Consider the following 7500-nt stretch of genomic DNA (forward strand, 5'->3'; position numbering starts at 1 on the left):
AAGGGGGGGGGGTTTAGAAAGAGAGAATAGGCAAAGAGTCACTGGTGGTTCCAACACTCACTTGGGGGATGGTGGGTCTGTCCTCTTTTTGTAGAGTCAAGCCGATTCCCCTCACTCTCAAGAGAAAGCGAGCCACTGGTCATCAACACTCACTTGGGGGATGGTGGGTCTTATCTTGCTCTTTGGAACAGTGCACAAGACTCGTCAAGGCCCAGTCCTCCAACTCTCACGCTGGGGGATGGCTTTCCTGCTCTCTGTCTAGGGGTGGTGGGTTTCCTCCATTTTTGTCAAAGTCAAGCCGATTCAGCTCACCCTGTAAGAAGGGGGGGGGGGGGGGGGGTTTAGAAAGAGAGAAAAGGCAAAGAGTCACTGGTGGTTCCAACACTCACTTGGGGGATGGTGGGTCTGTCCTCTTTTTGTAGAGTCAAGCCGATTCCCCTCACTCTCAAGAGAAAGCGAGCCACTGGTCATCCAACACTCACTTGGGGGATGGTGGGTCTTATCTTGCTCTTTGGAACACTGCACAAGCCTTATCGAGGCCCACTCCTCCAACTCTCTGAAGGGATGGCTTTCCTGCTCTCTGTCTAGGGGTGGTGGGTTTCCTCCATTTTTGTCAAAGTCAAGCCGATTCAGCTCACCCTGTAAGAAAGGGGGGGGGGGGGGGGGGGGGTTAGAAAGAGAAAAGGCAAAGAGTCACTGGTGGTTCCAACACTCACTTGGGGGATGGTGGGTCTGTCCTCTTTTTGTAGAGTCAAGCCGTTTCCCCTCACTCTCAAGAGAAAGCGAGCCACTGGTCATCAACACTCACTTGGGGGATGGTGGGTCTTATCTTGCTCTTTGGAACAGTGCACAAGACTCGTCAAGGCCCAGTCCTCCAACTCTCACGCTGGGGGATGGCTTTCCTGCTCTCTGTCTAGGGGTGGTGGGTTTCCTCCATTTTTGTCAAAGTCAAGCCGATTCAGCTCACCCTGTAAGAAAGGGGGGGGGGGGGGTGGGGGGGGGGGGGGGGGGTTAGAAAGAGAAAAGGCAAAGAGTCACTGGTGGTTCCAACACTCACTTGGGGGATGGTGGGTCTGTCCTCTTTTTGTAGAGTCAAGCCGATTCCCCTCACTCTCAAGAGAAAGCGAGCCACTGGTCATCAACACTCACTTGGGGGATGGTGGGTCTTATCTTGCTCTTTGGAACACTGCACAAGACTCGTCGAGGCCCAGTCCTCCAACTCTCACGCTGGGGGATGGCTTTCCTGCTCTCTGTCTTGGGGTGGTGGGTTTCCTCCATTTTTGTCAAAGTCAAGCCGATTCAGCTCACCCTGTAAGAAAGGGGGGGGGGGGGTTAGAAAGAGAAAAGGCAAAGAGTCACTGGTGGTTCCAACACTCACTTGGGGGATGGTGGGTCTGTCCTCTTTTTGTAGAGTCAAGCCGATTCCCCTCACTCTCAAGAGAAAGCGAGCCACTGGTCATCAACACTCACTTGGGGGATGGTGGGTCTTATCTTGCTCTTTGGAACACTGCACAAGACTCGTCGAGGCCCACTCCTCCAACTCTCACGCTGGGGGATGGCTTTCCTGCTCTCTGTCTATGGGTGGTGGGTTTCCTCCATTTTTGTAAAAGTCAAGCCGATTCAGCTCACCCTGTAAGAAGGGGGGGGGGGGGGGTTTAGAAAGAGAGAAAAGGCAAAGAGTCACTGGTGGTTCCAACACTCACTTGGGGGATGGTGGGTCTGTCCTCTTTTTGTAGAGTCAAGCCGATTCCCCTCACTCTCAAGAGAAAGCGAGCCACTGGTCATCCAACACTCACTTGGGGGATGGTGGGTCTTATCTTGCTCTTTGGAACAGTGCACAAGCCTTATCGAGGCCCACTCCTCCAACTCTCTGAAGGGATGGCTTTCCTGCTCTCTGTCTAGGGGTGGTGGGTTTCCTCCATTTTTGTAAAACTCAAGCCTATTCAGCTCACCCTGTAAGAAAGGGGGGGGGGGGGTTAGAAAGAGAAAAGGCAAAGAGTCACTGGTGGTTCCAACACTCACTTGGGGGATGGTGGGTCTTTTCTTGCTCTTTGGAACACTGCACAAGCCTCGTCGAGGCCCACTGCTCCAACTCTCACTCGGCGCATGACTTTCCTGTTCTCTGTTTAGGAGTGGTGGGTTTCCTTCGTTTTTGTCAAAGTCAAGCCGATTCAGCTCACCCTGCAAGAAAGAGAGAGGAGGGGAAGGGAGGGAGAGAGAGAGACAGAGAGAGAGAGAGAGAGAGAGAGAGAGAGAGAGAGAGAGAGAGAGAGAGAGGCACAGAGGCCATGGTTGTCCAACACTCAATTGGGGGATGGTGGGTCTTTTCTTAAAGAATTGGGGATTAGGGTTAGGCTTGGTAGGGTTTAGGGTTAGATTTGGGTTTAGGGTAGGGTTTGGGTTGGGGTTAGGTGTGGGGTTAAATTTGGGTTTAGGGTTGGGGTAGGGTTTGGGTTGGGGTTAGGTGTGGGGTTAAAGTTGGGGGTAGGGTTTGGAGTTAGGTTGAGGGGTAAAGTTGGATTTAGGGTTGGGGGTAGGGTTTGGGTTGGGGTTAGGTGTGGAGTTAAAATTGGGTTTAGGGTTAGGTTGAGGTTTAGAGTTAGGGGTTTATGGTTGTATGGTTGGGTTAAGGTTAGGGCACACTTGTCCAACTCTCACTTGGGGGATGGTGGGTCTCTGGTAGAAACGTGATAGATCCTTTACCTCAAACACATATATGTAATTACACACACACACACACACATATATATATATATATATATATATATATATATATATATATATATATACACATACATATGGGGTGGCCGGGGGACGAGGTATTTTTATTTATTTTTTCAGTTTTTGTTTTTTGCCAAGTGAAGCCAATGATTTGACAAAGTCTCACTTGGGGGATGGTGGGTCTCTGGGATATTTCTGGTAGAAGCATGATATATCCTTTAACACACACACACACACACACACAGACAAATATATATATATATATATATATATATATATATATATATATATATATATATATATATATGTATATGTAGGTATGTATATAGTATTTTATCAGTTTTTGTTTTTTCGCAAAGTGAAGCCAATGGGATGACCGGGGGTCTGCGGTGGCAGGTAGTTTTTTTTTCCAGTTTTGTTTCTTCTACTACTTTTCTTGCAAAGTAAAGCCTATGGGATGGCCGGGGATATACTCTGTTTATAATTATTATTATTTTTTTTTTACAAAGTGAGGCTGGTGGGTTGGCTGTGGGTCAGCGGTTTTTTTTTTCTTTCTTTCTCGCAAAGTGAAGCCAATGGGATGACCGGGGTTCTGCGGTGACAGGTAGTTTTCTTTTTCAATTTTTTTTCTTTTACTACTTTTCTTGCAAAGTGAAGCCTATGGGATGGCCGGGGGTCTACTTTTTAACTCTAATTTTTTTTTTTTCTCGCAAAGTGAAGCTGATGGGGTGACCGGGGGTCTGCGGCAGTTTTTTTTTTTTCACAAATTTCTTTCTTTTTTTTATTTAAAGTGAAGCTGATGGGCTGGCCTGGGGTCATCGGTAGGATTTTTTTAAATTTTTTTTTTTTTTTTTTGTTTTATACATTTTCTATTGGAAAGTGAATCCCTCTGTGTGTGTGTGTGGGGGGGGGGGGGGGGGGGGGATTGTGGGGGGGGTTTAGATGTTATCCTTGAATAAACTTTTTTTATTTTTTTATTTTTTAACCAACTAAAAGGCGATTCACCTCACTCTCAAGGAGAGAGAAAAAAAAGGCACAAAGAGTCGACGTTCGTTTAAGGCTCAACAGGAATACGTTCGGCCTGGAGAGGGCTCGCCTGGCACTTGCAGAACACATCCACCGGGGACGTTACGAGGAAGGCTCTCTACATGTCTACAGTCACGCACAAGACGCACAAGACAGGGCGCTGGGACACTTTGGGTTACTAGGACACGTGAACGGGTCGACGCCAGGCGGGAGGACCCCCCCACCAGCCGATAGGCCCCCCCCCACCCCACCCCGGTTTTCTCTGACCTGCCATCGAGGTTTCGGCGAAGGCGAAACTTCGTGGACTTTGGTTTTCAGCACTTGTTGGGAAGTCTTTAGAGGAGACCTTAGAGGAGAACGACGGCCCCAGAAGGTGCACCGTTCTCTTCTAAACGGGCCCCTCACCTCAGCAGGAACGACTGCCGGGGGTGACTTCGATAGCAGCAGCGCCCTGCTGTTCTGTCACCTGACCGATGGGAACTTACGACGCCCCTGGGGTAGGCCCCTCGCCCGGTCCCTTCGGACCGTTGTGGGCAGGGTGGTTCCTCCCCGATTCGGGCCTCAGACCCGCAGCAGAGCGAGGCCTCCTTGGGGCCTCCTCCGCACTCCCTCGCTCCTTGGGAAAAGGACTCAGACGACCGGTCTACCTCGAAAGTCCTCCACCGGCAGCCCAGCGAAGGTCGACGCGCCTCCCTCGCCGCTCTCTCACAGTGGAGGGCGGCGCCGGTGCGGGCGCTCTCCGCTCTTCGGCCGGGCTCGCCGCGAAGCACGTCGCATTTCCCGGTGACCACAACCCCGCAAAAACCCCACACAGCGAGCGGCCGCGCCTCCCTCGCCCCCTCCGGGGGCGCGAGCGGCAGCGCGAGACCCGTGAGCGAGGAAGAGCTCTCTTCCTCTACCACTCTGCTCGGGGCTACCTGGTTGATCCTGCCAGTAACATATGCTTGTCTCAAAGATTAAGCCATGCAGGTCTAAGTGCACACGGCCGGTACAGTGAAACTGCGAATGGCTCATTAAATCAGTTATGGTTCCTTTGATCGCTCCATCCGTTACTTGGATAACTGTGGCAATTCCAGAGCTAATACATGCCAACGAGCGCCGACCCGGTCCCCCCGGGGGCCGGGGACGCGTGCATTTATCAGATCCAAAACCCATCCGGGTGCGGCGTGGGCTCCCCCCTCGGGGGTCGGGCCTCGTCCCCCGGCCGCTTTGGTGACTCTAGATAACCTCGGGCCGATCGCGCGCCCTCCGCGGCGGCGACGATTCATTCGAATGTCTGCCCTATCAACTTTCGATGGTACTTTAGGCGCCTACCATGGTGACCACGGGTAACGGGGAATCAGGGTTCGATTCCGGAGAGGGAGCCTGAGAAACGGCTACCACATCCAAGGAAGGCAGCAGGCGCGCAAATTACCCATTCCCGACACGGGGAGGTAGTGACGAAAAATAACAATACAGGTCTCTTTCGAGGCCCTGTAATTGGAATGAGCGTATCCTAAACCCATGGGCGAGGACCCATTGGAGGGCAAGTCTGGTGCCAGCAGCCGCGGTAATTCCAGCTCCAATAGCGTATATTAAAGTTGCTGCAGTTAAAAAGCTCGTAGTTGGATCTCGGGAGTGGGCTGGCGGTCCGCCGCGAGGCGAGCCACCGCCTGTCCCGGACCCTGCCTCCCGGTGCCCCCCGGATGCCCTTAGCTGGGTGTCCGGTACCTCGGGGCCCGGAGCGTTTACTTTGAAAAAATTAGAGTGTTCAAAGCAGGCCGCCCAGCCGCCGCTGAATACCGCAGCTAGGAATAATGGAATAGGACTCCGGTTCTATTTTGTGGGTTTCTGGAACCCGGGGCCATGATTGAGAGGGACGGCCGGGGGCATTCGTATTGCGCCGCTAGAGGTGAAATTCTTGGACCGGCGCAAGACGGACGAAAGCGAAAGCATTTGCCAAGAATGTTTTCATTAATCAAGAACGAAAGTCGGAGGTTCGAAGACGATCAGATACCGTCGTAGTTCCGACCGTAAACGATGCCGACCCGCGATCCGGCGGCGTTATTCCCATGACCCGCCGGGCAGCGTGCGGGAAACCACGAGTCTTTGGGTTCCGGGGGGAGTATGGTTGCAAAGCTGAAACTTAAAGGAATTGACGGAAGGGCACCACCAGGAGTGGAGCCTGCGGCTTAATTTGACTCAACACGGGAAACCTCACCCGGCCCGGACACGGAAAGGATTGACAGATTGATAGCTCTTCCGGAGGATGACCCGTGGATGGGTTGGGTATGGTCGGGGGTCCGTCCTGGTGAGGCCTTGCTAAAACTGATCGATAGGACGATTATGCCCCTAGGGTAGGCGGCTTCCCGGATGATGTCACAGTCATCCATTATGGAATGACCAGAACCTCCCTGACCTGGGCCTAACGCATGAAGTCGGAACGGATACAGAGATAACAGTCTGGGAATGGAGTGAACAGATGCGACCAAGAGGCAACTGGAAGGGCGGCATGGCAATTGAGTAATGCAATCAATGGAGCTGGACAAAGTTCAACTGAAAAGGGTGTAGGCAACAATGGCCTCTAGGGAACGGTGACTATAAAGAGGCCTAAAGGCAATTAAGAAATAAGCGATATATTGCCGAACACAAGACAGCGGGCGAAAGACTCCCACCCTCTGATTAAGCGGAGCAGCTGCAAGACAGTTGTAGCATGCCAGGGCAACGCAACTAGAACAAATCCAGCCTCCAGATTTTTGCAAATAGCCTCCATAGAAACGAGACAAAGAATGGTCGTTTTAATGAAACGTTATGGCTAAGTTCACCCCAAATCCCCCTAGAATGCAAGAAATATACTAGGCCCTTTCACACACCTAGTACCCAACCACTATAGGCCGGTTTGGCGCGTCGATGTGACATGGGGGGTGTGGCTGCTCCCCGGACTGTCCTCCGCCCCTCTCAGCCATGACCTGCACACGTGGCGTTATAGCGGCTCCTCCTCTCCCGTCGTGTACCCCCTTTGCTCCGGTCCGCTGCTGCTTCAGTATGGGGGCCGGGGTACTGGGTTGGTGTCATGCCGGGAGAGAGGGAATCCTCCGCTGTCGCGACCCAGGGGTTGATGGTGAGGGCGAAATATATGGGGCGTGGGGCAGCTCTGGGGTGCGGTCGCTCCCACCTCTGTGTGATCGCCGCGGCGGCCGGACTAGTCGAGCTTCAGAGGGGCAGAGTGGGCTCTGGCTCGTCAACAGAAGGTATCGGAAATTATAAGGTTGAGCGAGGAGAGGGTGGAGATCCTTTGGGGGGGGCTGGGCAAAGTTCCCCTGTCTGGGTCCTCCCACGGTGACGCTCTGCCCCTCCCTCCTCGCTCGTAGAACCCAACGGTGAACACGGTTGGCAGGATGAAGTGACGTGAGGGGTAAGACATGCGTACGTGAGGGCGCATTTTTGCTGTTCTCTGGACTGGGTTTCGTCCCCCTCACAACCATCACTTACACTATAGGGGCACAGCGGCTCCTACCTCCCTCCCTATGACCCCCCCCTCCCATACCGATCCATGGCTGTTCTAGTCCGGACCGAGGGTCGGACGGGGCATTTGAAGGGAGCTGGAATCCTCCGCTGCTGCGAGCCTGAGGTCGATGGTTAGAGGTGAAATACTTGGGAGGAGACACAGCCTCCGGAGAGCCCCTCCCGGGTGGTCATCATGGCAACCGGGTGAAACCTTATGGTTTCACTTACGAAACAGCACCACATTAGCGCCGTAATAGCGCACCGGTG

The 7500-nt window shown here is 53.0% G+C and overlaps 1 pseudogene; it reads left to right on the plus strand.

The window, feature by feature from the left end:
• The first annotated feature begins 4664 nt into the window (after positions 1 to 4664).
• On the plus strand, positions 4665 to 5845 carry LOC147843737 (18S ribosomal RNA; annotated as a pseudogene).
• Positions 5846 to 7500: the final 1655 nt, after the last annotated feature.

Source organism: Danio rerio, chromosome 5, assembly GCF_052040795.2.
Source record: "Danio rerio strain M-AB ecotype USA chromosome 5, GRCz13ab, whole genome shotgun sequence".
Taxonomy (NCBI): domain Eukaryota; kingdom Metazoa; phylum Chordata; class Actinopteri; order Cypriniformes; family Danionidae; genus Danio; species Danio rerio.